The following is a 20,524-nucleotide window of genomic DNA, read 5'->3' as shown; positions in this document are numbered from 1 at the left end:
ACTGTGCTGTAGTGTGTCTTAGTCTGTCCCAGAGGAAAATCAGAACTTGGTGAACAGTGCAGGGCCTCAGTCCATTCCATTCAGCTGGCCTGACCACTGCTCACTGGACTAATGGAAAAGCTCTGGCTGATTCCAACTGTTTTGTCTATCCACAAACGGTTCCCATGGATACATCAGGCTGTGGGAATATCTGTGGTGTGTGGCGAAAACTGCATATCTGACAGAAAGAGAAGCCGAACAATCTCAGCTAACCCGGAACTAAAGTCTTGTGTAACTGGTCAGCTGCTATGTTAACGTAGTCTGCCCACCAGAGAGTATAGCAACAATGGCATGTGGACACACTGACACTGACAGACTTAATTACAAACAAAGTCCACCAAGCCAGAAATCAACACTCACACAGCCCCCTGACATGAACTTTGGGTTCAGTTCACATGGCAAATTGTAATACTGTAGTTACAGTACATCTCTTCTGTTCACTACAACCTTACTGAACCCAACCTACCACAGTCTGGTTACCTACTGTAGTTACAGTACATCTCCTCTGTTCACTACAACCTTACTGAACCCAACCTACCACAGTCTGGGTACCTACTGTAGTTACTGAACCCAACCTACCACAGTCTGGGTACCTACTGTAGTTACAGTACATCTCTGTTCACTACAACCTTACTGAACCCAACCTACCACAGTCTGGGTACCTACTGTAGTTACAGTACATCTCTGTTCACTACAACCTTACTGAACCCAACCTACCACAGTCTGGGTACCTACTGTAGTTACTGAACCCAACCTACCACAGTCTGGGTACCTACTGTAGTTACAGTATATCTCTGTTCACTACAACCTTACTGAACCCAACCTACCACAGCCTGGGTACCTACTGTAGTTACAGTACATCTCTGTTCACTACAACCTTACTGAACCCAACCTACCACAGTCTGGGTACCTACTGTAGTTACAGTACATCTCCTCTGTTCACTACAACCTTACTGAACCCAACCTACCACAGCCTGGGTACCTACTGTAGTTACAGTACATCTCCTCTGTTCACTACAACCTTACTGAACCCAACCTACCACAGCCTGGGTACCTACTGTAGTTACTGAACCCAACCTACCACAGTCTGGGTACCTACTGTAGTTACAGTACATCTCCTCTGTTCACTACAACCTTACTGAACCCAACCTACCACAGTCTGGGTACCTACTGTAGTTACAGTACATCTCTGTTCACTACAACCTTACTGAACCCAACCTACCACAGTCTGGGTACCTACTGTAGTTACTGAACCCAACCTACCACAGTCTGGGTACCTACTGTAGTTACAGTACATCTCTGTTCACTACAACCTTACTGAACCCAACCTACCACAGTCTGGGTACCTACTGTAGTTACAGTACATCTCCTCTGTTCACTACAACCTTACTGAACCCAACCTACCACAGCCTGGGTACCTACTGTAGTTACAGTACATCTCTGTTCACTACAACCTTACTGAACCCAACCTACCACCGTCTGGGTACCTACTGTAGTTACAGTACATCTCCTCTGTTCACTACAACCTTACTGAACCAAACCTACCACAGTCTGGGTACCTACTGTAGTTACTGAATCCAACCTACCACAGTCTGGGTACCTACTGTAGATACAGTACATCTCTGTTCACTACAACCTTACTGAACCCAACCTATTACAGTCTGGGTACCTACTGTAGTTACAGTACATCTCCTCTGTTCACTACAACCTTACTGAACCCAACCTACCACAGTCTGGGTACCTACTGTAGTTACTGAACCCAACCTACCACAGTCTGGGTACCTACTGTAGATACAGTACATCTCCTCTGTTCACTACAACCTTACTGAACCCAACCTACCACAGCCTGGGTACCTACTGTAGTTACTGAACCCAACCTACCACAGTCTGGGTACCTACTGTAGTTACAGTACATCTCCTCTGTTCACTACAACCTTACTGAACCCAACCTACCACAGTCTGGGTACCTACTGTAGTTACAGTACATCTCTGTTCACTACAACCTTACTGAACCCAACCTACCACAGCCTGGGTACCTCCTGTAGTTACAGTACATCTCCCCTGTTCACTACAACCTTACTGAACCCAACCTACCACAGTCTGGGTACCTACTGTAGTTACAGTACATCTCCTCTGTTCACTACAACCTTACTGAACCCAACCTACCACCACCTGGGTACCTACTGTAGTTACAGTACATCTCTGTTCACTACAACCTTACTGAACCCAACCTACCACAGTCTGGGTACCTACTGTAGTTACTGAACCCAACCTACCACAGTCTGAGTACCTACTGTAGTTACAGTACATTTCCTCTGTTCACTACAACCTTACTGAACCCAACCTACCACAGTCTGGGTACCTACTGTAGTTACAGTACATCTCCTCTGTTCAGTACAACCTTACTGAACCCAACCTACCACAGTCTGGGTACCTACTGTAGTTACTGAACCCAACCTACCACAGTATGGGTACCTACTGTAGTTACAGTACATCTCTGTTCACTACAACCTTACTGAACCCAACACACCACAGTCTGGGTACCTACTGTAGTTACAGTACATCTCCTCTGTTCACTACAACCTTACTGAACCCAACCTACCAGAGTCTGGGTACCTACTGTAGTTACAGTACATCTCCCCTGTTCACTACAACCTTACTGAACCCAACCTACCACAGCCTGGGTACCTACTGTAGTTACAGTACATCTCCTCTGTTCACTACAACCTTACTGAACCCAACCTACCACAGCCTGGGTACCTACTGTAGTTACTGAACCCAACCTACCACAGTCTGGGTACCTACTGTAGTTACAGTACATCTCCTCTGTTCACTACAACCTTACTGAACCCAACCTACCACAGTCTGGGTACCTACTGTAGTTACAGTACATCTCTGTTCACTACAACCTTACTGAACCCAACCTACCACAGTCTGGGTACCTACTGTAGTTACAGTACATCTCCTCTGTTCACTACAACCTTACTGAACCCAACCTACCACAGTCTGGGTACCTACTGTAGTTACAGTACATCTCTGTTCACTACAACCTTACTGAACACAACCTACCACAGCCTGGGTACCTACTGTAGTTACTGAACCCAACCTACCACAGTCTGGGTACCTACTGTAGTTACAGTACATCTCCTCTGTTCACTACAACCTTACTGAACTCAACCTACCAGAGTCTGGGTACCTACTGTAGTTACAGTACATCTCTGTTCACTACAACCTTACTGAACCCAACCTACCACAGTCTGGGTACCTACTGTAGTTACTGAACCCAACCTACCACAGTCTGGGTACCTACTGTAGTTACAGTACATCTCTGTTCACTACAACCTTACTGAACCCAACCTACCACAGCCTGGGTACCTACTGTAGTTACAGTACATCTCTGTTCACTACAACCTTACTGAACCCAACCTACCACCGTCTGGGTACCTACTGTAGTTACAGTACATCTCCTCTGTTCACTACAACCTTACTGAACCAAACCTACCACAGTCTGGGTACCTACTGTAGTAACTGAATCCAACCTACCACAGTCTGGGTACCTACTGTAGTTACAGTACATCTCTGTTCACTACAACCTTACTGAACCCAACCTATTACAGTCTGGGTACCTACTGTAGTTACAGTACATCTCCTCTGTTCACTACAACCTTACTGAACCCAACCTACCACAGTCTGGGTACCTACTGTAGTTACTGAACCCAACCTACCACAGTCTGGGTACCTACTGTAGATACAGTACATCTCCTCTGTTCACTACAACCTTACTGAACCCAACCTACCACAGCCTGGGTACCTACTGTAGTTACTGAACCCAACCTACCACAGTCTGGGTACCTACTGTAGTTACAGTACATCTCCTCTGTTCACTACAACCTTACTGAACCCAACCTACCACAGTCTGGGTACCTACTGTAGTTACAGTACATCTCTGTTCACTACAACCTTACTGAACCCAACCTACCACAGCCTGGGTACCTCCTGTAGTTACAGTACATCTCCCCTGTTCACTACAACCTTACTGAACCCAACCTACCACAGCCTGGGTACCTACTGTAGTTACAGTACATCTCCTCTGTTCACTACAACCTTACTGAACCCAAACTACCACAGCCTGGGTACCTACTGTAGTTACAGTACATCTCTGTTCACTACAACCTTACTGAACCCAACCTACCACCACCTGGGTACCTACTGTAGTTACAGTACATTTCCTCTGTTCACTACAACCTTACTGAACCCAACCTACCACAGTCTGGGTACCTACTGTAGTTACAGTACATCTCCTCTGTTCAGTACAACCTTACTGAACCCAACCTACCACAGTCTGGGTACCTACTGTAGTTACTGAACCCAACCTACCACAGTATGGGTACCTACTGTAGTTACAGTACATCTCTGTTCACTACAACCTTACTGAACCCAACCTACCACAGTCTGGGTACCTACTGTAGTTACAGTACATCTCCTCTGTTCACTACAACCTTACTGAACCCAACCTACCACAGCCTGGGTACCTACTGTAGTTACAGTACATCTCCTCTGTTCACTACAACCTTACTGAACCCAACCTACCACAGCCTGGGTACCTACTGTAGTTACTGAACCCAACCTACCACAGTCTGGGTACCTACTGTAGTTACAGTACATCTCCTCTGTTCACTACAACCTTACTGAACCCAACCTACCACAGTCTGGGTACCTACTGTAGTTACAGTACATCTCCTCTGTTCACTACAACCTTACTGAACCCAACCTACCACAGCCTGGGTACCTACTGTAGTTACAGTACATCTGTTCACTACAACCTTACTGAACCCAACCTACCACCGTCTGGGTACCTACTGTAGTTACAGTACATCTCCTCTGTTCACTACAACCTTACTGAACCCAACCTACCACAGTCTGGGTACCTACTGTAGTTACTGAACCCAACCTACCACAGTCTGGGTACCTACTGTAGTTACAGTTCATCTCTGTTCACTACAACCTTACTGAACCCAACCTACCACAGCCTGGGTACCTACTGTAGTTACTGAACCCAACCTACCACAGTCTGGGTACCTACTGTAGTTACAGTACATCTCTGTTCACTACAACCTTACTGAACCCAACCTACCACAGTCTGGGTACCTACTGTAGTTACAGTACATCTCCTCTGTTCACTACAACCTTACTGAACCCAACCTACCACAGCCTGGGTACCTACTGTAGTTACAGTACATCTCTGTTCACTACAACCTTACTGAACCCAACCTACCACCGTCTGGGTACCTACTGTAGTTACAGTACATCTCCTCTGTTCACTACAACCTTACTGAACCAAACCTACCACAGTCTGGGTACCTACTGTAGTTACTGAATCCAACCTACCACAGTCTGGGTACCTACTGTAGTTACAGTACATCTCTGTTCACTACAACCTTACTGAACCCAACCTATTACAGTCTGGGTACCTACTGTAGTTACAGTACATCTCCTCTGTTCACTACAACCTTACTGAACCCAACCTACCAGAGTCTGGGTACCTACTGTAGTTACAGTACATCTCTGTTCACTACAACCTTACTGAACCCAACCTAACACAGTCTGGGTACCTACTGTAGTTACAGTACATCTCCCCTGTTCACTACAACCTTACTGAACCCAACCTACCACAGCCTGGGTACCTACTGTAGTTACAGTACATCTCCTCTGTTCACTACAACCTTACTGAACCCAACCTACCACAGCCTGGGTACCTACTGTAGTTACTAAACCCAACCTACCACAGTCTGGGTACCTACTGTAGTTACAGTACATCTCCTCTGTTCACTACAACCTTACTGAACCCAACCTACCACAGTCTGGGTACCTACTGTAGTTACAGTACATCTCTGTTCACTACAACCTTACTGAACCCAACCTACCACAGTCTGGGTACCTACTGTAGTTACAGTACATCTCCTCTGTTCACTACAACCTTACTGAACCCAACCTACCACAGCCTGGGTACCTACTGTAGTTACAGTACATCTGTTCACTACAACCTTACTGAACCCAACCTACCACCGTCTGGGTACCTACTGTAGTTACAGTACATCTCCTCTGTTCACTACAACCTTACTGAACCCAACCTACCACAGTCTGGGTACCTACTGTAGTTACTGAATCCAACCTACCACAGTCTGGGTACCTACTGTAGTTACAGTACATCTCTGTTCACTACAACCTTACTGAACCCAACCTACCACAGCCTGGGTACCTACTGTAGTTACTGAACCCAACCTACCACAGTCTGGGTACCTACTGTAGTTACAGTACATCTCCTCTGTTCACTACAACCTTACTGAACCCAACCTACCACAGTCTGGGTACCTACTGTAGTTACAGTACATCTCCTCTGTTCACTACAACCTTACTGAACACAACCTACCACAGCCTGGGTACCTACTGTAGTTACTGAACCCAACCTACCACAGTCTGGGTACCTACTGTAGTTACAGTACATCTCCTCTGTTCACTACAACCTTACTGAACTCAACCTACCAGAGTCTGGGTACCTACTGTAGTTACAGTACATCTCTGTTCACTACAACCTTACTGAACCCAACCTACCACAGTCTGGGTACCTACTGTAGTTACTGAACCCAACCTACCACAGTCTGGGTACCTACTGTAGTTACAGTACATCTCTGTTCACTACAACCTTACTGAACCCAACCTACCACAGTCTGGGTACCTACTGTAGTTACAGTACATCTCCTCTGTTCACTACAACCTTACTGAACCCAACCTACCACAGCCTGGGTACCTACTGTAGTTACAGTACATCTCTGTTCACTATAACCTTACTGAACCCAACCTACCACCGTCTGGGTACCTACTGTAGTTACAGTACATCTCCTCTGTTCACTACAACCTTACTGAACCAAACCTACCACAGTCTGGGTACCTACTGTAGTTACTGAATCCAACCTACCACAGTCTGGGTACCTACTGTAGTTACAGTACATCTCTGTTCACTACAACCTTACTGAACCCAACCTATTACAGTCTGGGTACCTACTGTAGTTACAGTACATCTCCTCTGTTCACTACAACCTTACTGAACCCAACCTACCACAGTCTGGGTACCTACTGTAGTTACTGAACCCAACCTACCACAGTCTGGGTACCTACTGTAGATACAGTACATCTCCTCTGTTCACTACAACCTTACTGAACCCAACCTACCACAGCCTGGGTACCTACTGTAGTTACTGAACCCAACCTACCACAGTCTGGGTACCTACTGTAGTTACAGTACATCTCCTCTGTTCACTACAACCTTACTGAACCCAACCTACCACAGTCTGGGTACCTACTGTAGTTACAGTACATCTCTGTTCACTACAACCTTACTGAACCCAACCTACCACAGCCTGGGTACCTCCTGTAGTTACAGTACATCTCCCCTGTTCACTACAACCTTACTGAACCCAACCTACCACAGCCTGGGTACCTACTGTAGTTACAGTACATCTCTGTTCACTACAACCTTACTGAACCCAACCTACCACAGCCTGGGTACCTCCTGTAGTTACAGTACATCTCCCCTGTTCACTACAACCTTACTGAACCCAACCTACCACAGCCTGGGTACCTACTGTAGTTACAGTACATCTCCTCTGTTCACTACAACCTTACTGAACCCAAACTACCACAGCCTGGGTACCTACTGTAGTTACAGTACATCTCTGTTCACTACAACCTTACTGAACCCAACCTACCACCACCTAGGTACCTACTGTAGTTACAGTACATCTCTGTTCACTACAACCTTACTGAACCCAACCTACCACAGTCTGGGTACCTACTGTAGTTACTGAACCCAACCTACCACAGTCTGAGTACCTACTGTAGTTATAGTACATTTCCTCTGTTCACTACAACCTTACTGAACCCAACCTACCACAGTCTGGGTACCTACTGTAGTTACAGTACATCTCCTCTGTTCACTACAACCTTACTGAACCCAACCTACCAGAGTCTGGGTACCTACTGTAGTTACAGTACATCTCTGTTCACTACAACCTTACTGAACCCAACCTAACACAGTCGGGGTACCTACTGTAGTTACAGTACATCTCCCCTGTTCACTACAACCTTACTGAACCCAACCTACCACAGCCTGGGTACCTACTGTAGTTACAGTACATCTCCTCTGTTCACTACAACCTTACTGAACCCAACCTACCACAGCCTGGGTACCTACTGTAGTTACTGAACCCAACCTACCACAGTCTGGGTACCTACTGTAGTTACAGTACATCTCCTCTGTTCACTACAACCTTACTGAACCCAACCTACCACAGTCTGGGTACCTACTGTAGTTACAGTACATCTCTGTTCACTACAACCTTACTGAACCCAACCTACCACAGTCTGGGTACCTACTGTAGTTACTGAACCCAACCTACCACAGTCTGGGTACCTACTGTAGATACAGTACATCTCCTCTGTTCACTACAACCTTACTGAACCCAACCTACCACAGCCTGGGTACCTACTGTAGTTACTGAACCCAACCTACCACAGTCTGGGTACCTACTGTAGTTACAGTACATCTCCTCTGTTCACTACAACCTTACTGAACCCAACCTACCACAGTCTGGGTACCTACTGTAGTTACAGTACATCTCTGTTCACTACAACCTTACTGAACCCAACCTACCACAGCCTGGGTACCTCCTGTAGTTACAGTACATCTCCCCTGTTCACTACAACCTTACTGAACCCAACCTACCACAGCCTGGGTACCTACTGTAGTTACAGTACATCTCCTCTGTTCACTACAACCTTACTGAACCCAAACTACCACAGCCTGGGTACCTACTGTAGTTACAGTACATCTCTGTTCACTACAACCTTACTGAACCCAACCTACCACCACCTGGGTACCTACTGTAGTTACAGTACATCTCTGTTCACTACAACCTTACTGAACCCAACCTACCACAGTCTGGGTACCTACTGTAGTTACTGAACCCAACCTACCACAGCCTGGGTACCTACTGTAGTTACAGTACATCTCCTCTGTTCACTACAACCTTACTGAACCCAAACTACCACAGCCTGGGTACCTACTGTGGTTACAGTACATCTCTGTTCACTACAACCTTACTGAACCCAACCTACCACCACCTGGGTACCTACTGTAGTTACAGTACATCTCTGTTCACTACAACCTTACTGAACCCAACCTACCACAGTCTGGGTACCTACTGTAGTTACTGAACCCAACCTACCACAGTCTGGGTACCTACTGTAGATACAGTACATCTCTGTTCACTACAACCTTACTGAACCCAACCTACCACAGTCTGGGTACCTACTGTAGTTACAGTACATCTCCTCTGTTCACTACAACCTTACTGAACCCAACCTACCACAGTCTGGGTACCTACTGTAGTTACAGTACATCTCTGTTCACTACAACCTTACTGAACCCAACCTACCACAGCCTGGGTACCTCCTGTAGTTACAGTACATCTCCCCTGTTCACTACAACCTTACTGAACCCAACCTACCACAGCCTGGGTACCTACTGTAGTTACAGTACATCTCCTCTGTTCACTACAACCTTACTGAACCCAAACTACCACAGCCTGGGTACCTACTGTAGTTACAGTACATCTCTGTTCACTACAACCTTACTGAACCCAACCTACCACCACCTGGGTACCTACTGTAGTTACAGTACATCTCTGTTCACTACAACCTTACTGAACCCAACCTACCACAGTCTGGGTACCTACTGTAGTTACAGTACATCTCCTCTGTTCACTACAACCTTACTGAACCCAACCTACCACAGTCTGGGTACATACTGTAGTTACTGAACCCAACCTACCACAGTATGGGTACCTACTGTAGTTACAGTACATCTCTGTTCACTACAACCTTACTGAACCCAACCTACCACAGTCTGGGTACCTACTGTAGTTACAGTACATCTCCTCTGTTCACTACAACCTTACTGAACCCAACCTACCAGAGTCTGGGTACCTACTGTAGTTACAGTACATCTCCTCTGTTCACTACAACCTTACTGAACCCAACCTACCAGAGTCTGGGTACCTACTGTAGTTACAGTACATCTCTGTTCACTACAACCTTACTGAACCCAACCTACCACAGCCTGGGTACCTACTGTAGTTACAGTACATATCCTCTGTTCACTACAACCTTACTGAACCCAACCTACCACAGCCTGGGTACCTACTGTAGTTACTGAACCCAACCTACCACAGTCTGGGTACCTACTGTAGTTACAGTACATCTCCTCTGTTCACTACAACCTTCCTGAACCCAACCTACCACAGTCTGGGTACCTACTGTAGTTACAGTACATCTCTGTTCACTACAACCTTACTGAACCCAACCTACCACAGTCTGGGTACCTACTGTAGTTACAGTACATCTCCTCTGTTCACTACAACCTTACTGAACCCAACCTACCACAGCCTGGGTACCTACTGTAGTTACAGTACATCTCTGTTCACTACAACCTTACTGAACCCAACCTATTACAGTCTGGGTACCTACTGTAGTTACAGTACATCTCCTCTGTTCACTACAACCTTACTGAACCCAACCTACCACAGTCTGGGTACCTACTGTAGTTACTGAACCCAACCTACCACAGTCTGGGTACCTACTGTAGATACAGTACATCTCCTCTGTTCACTACAACCTTACTGAACCCAACCTACCACAGCCTGGGTACCTACTGTAGTTACTGAACCCAACCTACCACAGTCTGGGTACCTACTGTAGTTACAGTACATCTCCTCTGTTCACTACAACCTTACTGAACCCAACCTACCACAGTCTGGGTACCTACTGTAGTTACAGTACATCTCTGTTCACTACAACCTTACTGAACCCAACCTACCACAGCCTGGGTACCTCCTGTAGTTACAGTACATCTCCCCTGTTCACTACAACCTTACTGAACCCAACCTACCACAGCCTGGGTACCTACTGTAGTTACAGTACATATCCTCTGTTCACTACAACCTTACTGAACCCAAACTACCACAGCCTGGGTACCTACTGTAGTTACAGTACATCTCTGTTCACTACAACCTTACTGAACCCAACCTACCACCACCTGGGTACCTACTGTAGTTACAGTACATCTCTGTTCACTAAAACCTTACTGAACCCAACCTACCACAGTCTGGGTACCTACTGTAGTTACTGAACCCAACCTACCACAGCCTGGGTACCTACTGTAGTTACAGTACATCTCCTCTGTTCACTACAACCTTACTGAACCCAAACTACCACAGCCTGGGTACCTACTGTAGTTACAGTACATCTCTGTTCACTACAACCTTACTGAACCCAACCTACCACCACCTGGGTACCTACTGTAGTTACAGTACATCTCTGTTCACTACAACCTTACTGAACCCAACCTACCACAGTCTGGGTACCTACTGTAGTTACTGAACCCAACCTACCACAGTCTGGGTACCTACTGTAGATACAGTACATCTCTGTTCACTACAACCTTACTGAACCCAACCTACCACAGCCTGGGTACCTCCTGTAGTTACAGTACATCTCCCCTGTTCACTACAACCTTACTGAACCCAACCTACCACAGCCTGGGTACCTACTGTAGTTACAGTACATCTCCTCTGTTCACTACAACCTTACTGAACCCAAACTACCACAGCCTGGGTACCTACTGTAGTTACAGTACATCTCTGTTCACTACAACCTTACTGAACCCAACCTACCACCACCTAGGTACCTACTGTAGTTACAGTACATCTCTGTTCACTACAACCTTACTGAACCCAACCTACCACAGTCTGGGTACCTACTGTAGTTACTGAACCCAACCTACCACAGTCTGAGTACCTACTGTAGTTATAGTACATTTCCTCTGTTCACTACAACCTTACTGAACCCAACCTACCACAGTCTGGGTACCTACTGTAGTTACAGTACATCTCCTCTGTTCACTACAACCTTACTGAACCCAACCTACCACAGTCTGGGTACCTACTGTAGTTACTGAACCCAACCTACCACAGTATGGGTACCTACTGTAGTTACAGTACATCTCTGTTCACTACAACCTTACTGAACCCAACCTACCACAGTCTGGGTACCTACTGTAGTTACAGTACATCTCTGTTCACTACAACCTTACTGAACCCAACCTAACACAGTCTGGGTACCTACTGTAGTTACAGTACATCTCCCCTGTTCACTACAACCTTACTGAACCCAACCTACCACAGCCTGGGTACCTACTGTAGTTACAGTACATCTCCTCTGTTCACTACAACCTTACTGAACCCAACCTACCACAGCCTGGGTACCTACTGTAGTTACTGAACCCAACCTACCACAGTCTGGGTACCTACTGTAGTTACAGTACATCTCCTCTGTTCACTACAACCTTACTGAACCCAACCTACCACAGTCTGGGTACCTACTGTAGTTACAGTACATCTCTGTTCACTACAACCTTACTGAACCCAACCTACCACAGTCTGGGTACCTACTGTAGTTACTGAACCCAACCTACCACAGTCTGGGTACCTACTGTAGATACAGTACATCTCCTCTGTTCACTACAACCTTACTGAACCCAACCTACCACAGCCTGGGTACCTACTGTAGTTACTGAACCCAACCTACCACAGTCTGGGTACCTACTGTAGTTACAGTACATCTCCTCTGTTCACTACAACCTTACTGAACCCAACCTACCACAGTCTGGGTACCTACTGTAGTTACAGTACATCTCTGTTCACTACAACCTTACTGAACCCAACCTACCACAGCCTGGGTACCTCCTGTAGTTACAGTACATCTCCCCTGTTCACTACAACCTTACTGAACCCAACCTACCACAGCCTGGGTACCTACTGTAGTTACAGTACATCTCCTCTGTTCACTACAACCTTACTGAACCCAAACTACCACAGCCTGGGTACCTACTGTAGTTACTGAACCCAACCTACCACAGTCTGGGTACCTACTGTAGTTACAGTACATCTCTGTTCACTACAACCTTACTGAACCCAACCTACCACCACCTGGGTACCTACTGTAGTTACAGTACATCTCTGTTCACTACAACCTTACTGAACCCAACCTACCACAGTCTGGGTACCTACTGTAGTTACTGAACCCAACCTACCACAGCCTGGGTACCTACTGTAGTTACAGTACATCTCCTCTGTTCACTACAACCTTACTGAACCCAAACTACCACAGCCTGGGTACCTACTGTGGTTACAGTACATCTCTGTTCACTACAACCTTACTGAACCCAACCTACCACCACCTGGGTACCTACTGTAGTTACAGTACATCTCTGTTCACTACAACCTTACTGAACCCAACCTACCACAGTCTGGGTACCTACTGTAGTTACTGAACCCAACCTACCACAGTCTGGGTACCTACTGTAGATACAGTACATCTCTGTTCACTACAACCTTACTGAACCCAACCTACCACAGTCTGGGTACCTACTGTAGTTACAGTACATCTCCTCTGTTCACTACAACCTTACTGAACCCAACCTACCACAGTCTGGGTACCTACTGTAGTTACAGTACATCTCTGTTCACTACAACCTTACTGAACCCAACCTACCACAGCCTGGGTACCTCCTGTAGTTACAGTACATCTCCCCTGTTCACTACAACCTTACTGAACCCAACCTACCACAGCCTGGGTACCTACTGTAGTTACAGTACATCTCTGTTCACTACAACCTTACTGAACCCAACCTACCACCACCTGGGTACCTACTGTAGTTACAGTACATCTCTGTTCACTACAACCTTACTGAACCCAACCTACCACAGTCTGGGTACCTACTGTAGTTACTGAACCCAACCTACCACAGTCTGAGTACCTAGTGTAGTTACAGTACATTTCCTCTGTTCACTACAACCTTACTGAACCCAACCTACCACAGTCTGGGTACCTACTGTAGTTACAGTACATCTCCTCTGTTCACTACAACCTTACTGAACCCAACCTACCACAGTCTGGGTACCTACTGTAGTTACTGAACCCAACCTACCACAGTATGGGTACCTACTGTAGTTACAGTACATCTCTGTTCACTACAACCTTACTGAACCCAACCTACCACAGTCTGGGTACCTACTGTAGTTACAGTACATCTCCTCTGTTCACTACAACCTTACTGAACCCAACCTACCAGAGTCTGGGTACCTACTGTAGTTACAGTACATCTCTGTTCACTACAACCTTACTGAACCCAACCTAACACAGTCTGGGTACCTACTGTAGTTACAGTACATCTCCCCTGTTCACTACAACCTTACTGAACCCAACCTACCACAGCCTGGGTACCTACTGTAGTTACAGTACATCTCCTCTGTTCACTACAACCTTACTGAACCCAACCTACCACAGCCTGGGTACCTACTGTAGTTACTGAACCCAACCTACCACAGTCTGGGTACCTACTGTAGTTACAGTACATCTCCTCTGTTCACTACAACCTTCCTGAACCCAAACTACCACAGTCTGGGTACCTACTGTAGTTACAGTACATCTCTGTTCACTACAACCTTACTGAACCCAACCTACCACAGTCTGGGTACCTACTGTAGTTACAGTACATCTCCTCTGTTCACTACAACCTTACTGAACCCAACCTACCACAGCCTGGGTACCTACTGTAGTTACAGTACATCTCTGTTCACTACAACCTTACTGAACCCAACCTATTACAGTCTGGGTACCTACTGTAGTTACAGTACATCTCCTCTGTTCACTACAACCTTACTGAACCCAACCTACCACAGTCTGGGTACCTACTGTAGTTACTGAACCCAACCTACCACAGTCTGGGTACCTACTGTAGATACAGTACATCTCCTCTGTTCACTACAACCTTACTGAACCCAACCTACCACAGCCTGGGTACCTACTGTAGTTACTGAACCCAACCTACCACAGTCTGGGTACCTACTGTAGTTACAGTACATCTCTGTTCACTACAACCTTACTGAACCCAACCTACCACAGCCTGGGTACCTCCTGTAGTTACAGTACATCTCCCCTGTTCACTACAACCTTACTGAACCCAACCTACCACAGCCTGGGTACCTACTGTAGTTACAGTACATATCCTCTGTTCACTACAACCTTACTGAACCCAAACTACCACAGCCTGGGTACCTACTGTAGTTACAGTACATCTCTGTTCACTACAACCTTACTGAACCCAACCTACCACCACCTGGGTACCTACTGTAGTTACAGTACATCTCTGTTCACTAAAACCTTACTGAACCCAACCTACCACAGTCTGGGTACCTACTGTAGTTACTGAACCCAACCTACCACAGCCTGGGTACCTACTGTAGTTACAGTACATCTCCTCTGTTCACTACAACCTTACTGAACCCAAACTACCACAGCCTGGGTACCTACTGTAGTTACAGTACATCTCTGTTCACTACAACCTTACTGAACCCAACCTACCACCACCTGGGTACCTACTGTAGTTACAGTACATCTCTGTTCACTACAACCTTACTGAACCCAACCTACCACAGTCTGGGTACCTACTGTAGTTACTGAACCCAACCTACCACAGTCTGGGTACCTACTGTAGATACAGTACATCTCTGTTCACTACAACCTTACTGAACCCAACCTACCACAGTCTGGGTACCTACTGTAGTTACTGAACCCAACCTACCACAGTCTGGGTACCTACTGTAGTTACAGTACATTTCCTCTGTTCACTACAACCTTACTGAACCCAACATCACCACACTGAAGCATGGCAAATCCATGGCTCCTATGGCAACCACTGGAACACATGGGGAGCAGGGAAACGGTTGTGGAGGCTTCAGAACGGACTGAGGGTGAATCCCAAATGGAACCATGTGGGACACAGTGGGAGAGACGGGTTTGGGAGTGAACAAAGGAGGGTTCAGTAACATCCACTGGCGTATGTTGCTATTACAACCGGAAGAATACAGCACTGTACCAATCAATTAAATCAGCATGGTATGAAACTAAGTAAAAAGAGACAGAATTATAGGACATAAGATTCTTTTTGGATAAGCCTTACTACAATAAAAGGGAATATAATCCACCTTGTAGTGAATCCCAAATTAAAAACGTCCATCTCCTCAGATAATCAACTGGCCTGGCATTGAGACTGTCTGTCTGATGAGGAACAGAACAACGGAAGGGATAGTTACCCTTCGATGCTGATCTTGGGTCAGTTTTGTATTTTCCCAAATAATGGTTAAGGTTAGCATTGGGGGAAGGGAAGTTGATCCTAGATCTGTACCTAGGGGAAACGTCACCCTACAACCAAACAGAACAATGCCAGGACACTAACCCCACCAGGGGGCAGCACTGAACCACAGCAGCACAGCTCTCAGTCCTTTAATGCCATTGAGCTGCTTCCTGTACTCATAGTAAGGGTCCAACCACAGAAAAGAGACTACATGTTGCCATTCATTCATCAGCATAGAGGTAAAGGGCACAACAGACGTTTCATTGTGGGTAACTCAAAGCTGCTTCCAACAGTTTGGGGAAGTTGCAGTCAGTGTCACTGCCATACACTGCAGTCTGTATGCATGTCAGCTTGGCTGTCTTCAGCTGAAATAGATTTTTAACATTTTATTTCACCTTTATTTAACCAGGTAGGCTAGTTGAGAACAAGTTCTCATTTGCAACTGCGACCTGGCCAAGATAAAGCAAAGCCGTGCGACAAAAACAACACTGAGTTACACATGGAACAAACAAACATACATACAGTCAATAACACAGTAGAAAAACCTATATACAGTGTGTGCAAATGAGGTAGGATAAGAGAGGTGAAGGCAATAAATAGGCCATAGTGGCGATGGAATTACAATATAGCAATTAAACACTGGAATGGTAGATGTGCAGAAGATGAATGTTCAAGTAGAGATACTGGGGTGCAAAGGAGCAAGATAAATAAATAAATACAGTATGGGGATTAGGTAGATTGGATGGGCTATTTACAGATGAGCTATGTACAGGTGCAGTGATCTGTGAGCTGCTCTGGCAGCTGGTGCTTAAAGCTAGTGAGGGAAGTAAGAGTCTCCAGCTTCTTATTGCAGTTCGTTCCAGTCATTGGCAGCAGAGAACTGTAAGGAGAGGAAGCCAAAGGAAGAATGGGCTTTGGGGGTGACCAGTGAGATATACCTGCTGGAGCGCATGCTATGGGTGGGTGCTGCTATGGTGACCAGTGAACTGAGATAAGGTGGGGCTTTACCTAGCAAAGACTTGTAGATGACCTGGAGCCAGTGGGTTTGGCGACGAGTATGAAGCGAGGGCCAGCCAACGAGAGCATACAGGTCGCAGTGGTGGGTAGTATATGGGGCTTTGGTGACGAAACGGAGGGCACTGTGATAGACTGCATCCAATTTGTTGAGTAGAGTGTTGGAGGCTATTTCGTAAATGACATCGCCAAAGTCGAGGATCGGTAGGATGGTCAGTTTTACGAGGGTATGTTTGGCAGCATGAGTGAAGGATGCTTTGTTGCGAAATAGGAAGCCAATTCTAGATTTAATTTTGGATTGGAGATGTTTAATGTGAGTCTGGAAGCAGAGTTTACAGTCTAACCAGACACCTAGGTATTTGTAGTTGTCCACATATTCTAAGTCAGAGTAGTGATGCAGGACGGTCGGGCAGGTGTGGGCAGCGATCGGTTGAAGAGCATGCATTTAGTTTTACTTGCATTTAAGAGCAGTTGGAGGCTACAGAAGGAGAGTTGTATGGCGTTGAAGCTGTGTCCAAAGAAGGGCCAGAGTATACAGAATGGTGTCATCTTCATAGAGGTGAATCAGAGAATCACCAGAAGCAAGAGTGACATCATTGATGAATACAGAGAAGAGAGTCGGTCCCGAGAATTGAACCCTGTGGCGCACCCATAGAGACTGTCAGAGATCCGGACAACAGGCCCTCCGATTTGACATACTGAACTCTATCTGAGAAGTAGGTGAACCAAGCGAGGCAATCATTTGAGAAACCAAAGTTGTTGAGTCTGCCAATAAGAATATTGTGATTGACAGAGTCGAAAGCCTTAGCCAGGTCGATGAATACGGCTGCACAGTAATGTCTCTTATCGATGGCGGTTATGATATCGTTTAGGACCTTGAGCGTGGCTGAGGTGCACCCATGACCAGCTCTGAAACCAGATTGCATAGCGGAGAAATTACGGTCAGATTCGAAATGGTCGGTAATCTGTTTGTTAACTTGACTTTCAAAGACCTTAGAAAGGCAGGGTAGAATTGATATAGGTCTGGAACAGTTTGGGTCTTTAGTGTCTCCCCCTTTGAAGAGGGGGATGACCGCGGCAGCTTTCCAATCTATGGGAATCTCAGACGATACGAAAGAGAGGTTGAACAGGCTAGTAACAGGGGTTGCAATAATTTTGGCAGATAATTTTAGAAAGAGAGGGTCCAGATTGTCTAGCCCGGCTGATTTGTAGGGGTCCAGATTTTGTAGCTCTTTCAGAACATCAGCTATCTGGATTTGGGTGAGTTTGTAATGGAAACAAAAAATCTGTGTGCTCATTGAACAAGTTTTGGATACAGCATAGCACCTCCCTGTTTCACTCCGTTTCAAAGTGTTTCTTCTCTACTGAACAGGACCCAGCAGAATGATGAGAAATGCAGTCCCACTGCCCCCTGGGAGTTTGCTGAGTGAACACTGAGGGTGTGTCCCAAATACCACCCTATTCAATGTACTTCTTTTCATCAAGGCCCATATGCCTCTTGTCAAAAGTAGTGCACTATATAGGGAATAGGGTGCCATTTGGGATTCACCCTGAGCACGCAGCATAATCTGGTCCCCTATCTGGCCTCATGACAGGAAGTGACAGTCAGTGGCAGGTCACAATAGAGTTTGGTTTCTCATTCTCACCACATCTCCCTCACTACGGCCCATTAAGCAGCCCCTCCCCACAGCATTTCCTGGGTTACAGCCTAGTCCCAAATAACATCCTATTCTCTATATAGTGCACTACTTCTGACCCTATGGACCCTGGTCAAAAGTAGTGCACTATAAAGGGAATAGTGTGCCATTTGTGACGGAGACACTCTAACTCCCTCCTGAGATGTGTTTGACTCAATAAGAATGTCATTTTAAAGTACTCAGCAGAAACTGTCATCACAGTGAATTGTGACATTAATTTCCCATGGGCTCTGCTTGTCAGGTTGCCAATACTGGTACTGTTCAACAGAAATGCTGATGAAACACCACCCAGAGCATATGATTTTGCCCACTGTGATCCTAAAATTCAATGGTTCTACATGTAGTTCTATGATTTGACAAAGCTAGGCCATAACAAAGTGAGATGGGTACAGGCACATAGTAAGGCGCAGGAGTATGGTGTGGTTGGGTTTGTTGTGGTGAACAAGCGGATCTCTCCAGTGACTCGGACAGACGTGTTGTGTGGGTTCGTTCCCCTGATACCCACACAAAGGGACTGCTGGGTTGATTCCCCTGATACCCACACAAAGGGACTGCTGGGTTCGTTCCCCTGATACCCACACAAAGGGACTGCTGGGTTGGTTCCCCTGATACCCACACAAAGGGACTGCTGGGTTGGTTCCCCTGATACCCACACAAAGGGACTGCTGGGTTCGTTCCCCTGATACCCACACAAAGGGACTGCTGGGTTGGTTCCCCTGATACCCACACAAAGGGACTGCTGGGTTGGTTCCCCTGATACCCACACAAAGGGACTGCTGGGTTGGTTCCCCTGATACCCACACAAAGGGACTGCTGGGTTGGTTCCCCTGATACCCACACAAAGGGACTGCTGGGTTGGTTCCCCTGATACCCACACAAAGGGACTGCTGGGTTGGTTCCCCTGATACCCACACAAAGGGACTGCTGGGTTGGTTCCCCTGATACCCACACAAAGGGACTGCTGGGTTGGTTCCCCTGATACCCACACAAAGGGACTGCTGGGTTCGTTCCCCTGATACCCACACAAAGGGACTGCTGGGTTGCATTGCTCTGCTCAGTGAAGCGCTGTGCTCTGCGAGGCTGTGCTATCTGCTGGGCACGATCCCTGCCAGTCCCCTGGGACTGAAACACTGACGCCACAACTTTATTCTTACATCTTGAGAAGCCACTTTTCATTTCTATTCACAGACAGAATCATTGAGAGGGTTTACATTCACTTGTTTGCCTTCCAACTGCATTATACCTGTCAATAGCAGGCTTCAGTGTAACGGATGCTGCCCTCTCTCTCGCTCGCTCTCTCTCTTCCTGCAGTGTAGTTTATCCAGACCATACATCCCTAATGGAACCCTATTCCCTATATAGTGCACTACTTTTGACCAGGGCCCTATGCCATCAGTGAAATCCATAAACAATGCAGTGGAGGCTGTTTATGGCTTTCAGTTACACTGAATTCAAGACAAGT

General features: G+C 46.4%; 1 protein-coding gene across 4 annotated transcripts in view; it reads right to left on the bottom strand.

Annotated features, from left to right (window-relative positions):
• LOC139420082 (trafficking kinesin-binding protein 1-like) overlaps window positions 1–20,524 on the bottom strand; it is a 95,400-nt gene that overhangs the window by 53,223 nt on the left and 21,653 nt on the right. The gene's annotated exons all lie outside the window — the stretch shown is intronic.

Source organism: Oncorhynchus clarkii, chromosome 2 (assembly GCF_045791955.1).
Source record: "Oncorhynchus clarkii lewisi isolate Uvic-CL-2024 chromosome 2, UVic_Ocla_1.0, whole genome shotgun sequence".
NCBI classification, from domain to species: Eukaryota; Metazoa; Chordata; class Actinopteri; order Salmoniformes; family Salmonidae; genus Oncorhynchus; species Oncorhynchus clarkii.
This window is presented reverse-complemented; position numbering and strand designations above follow the sequence as displayed.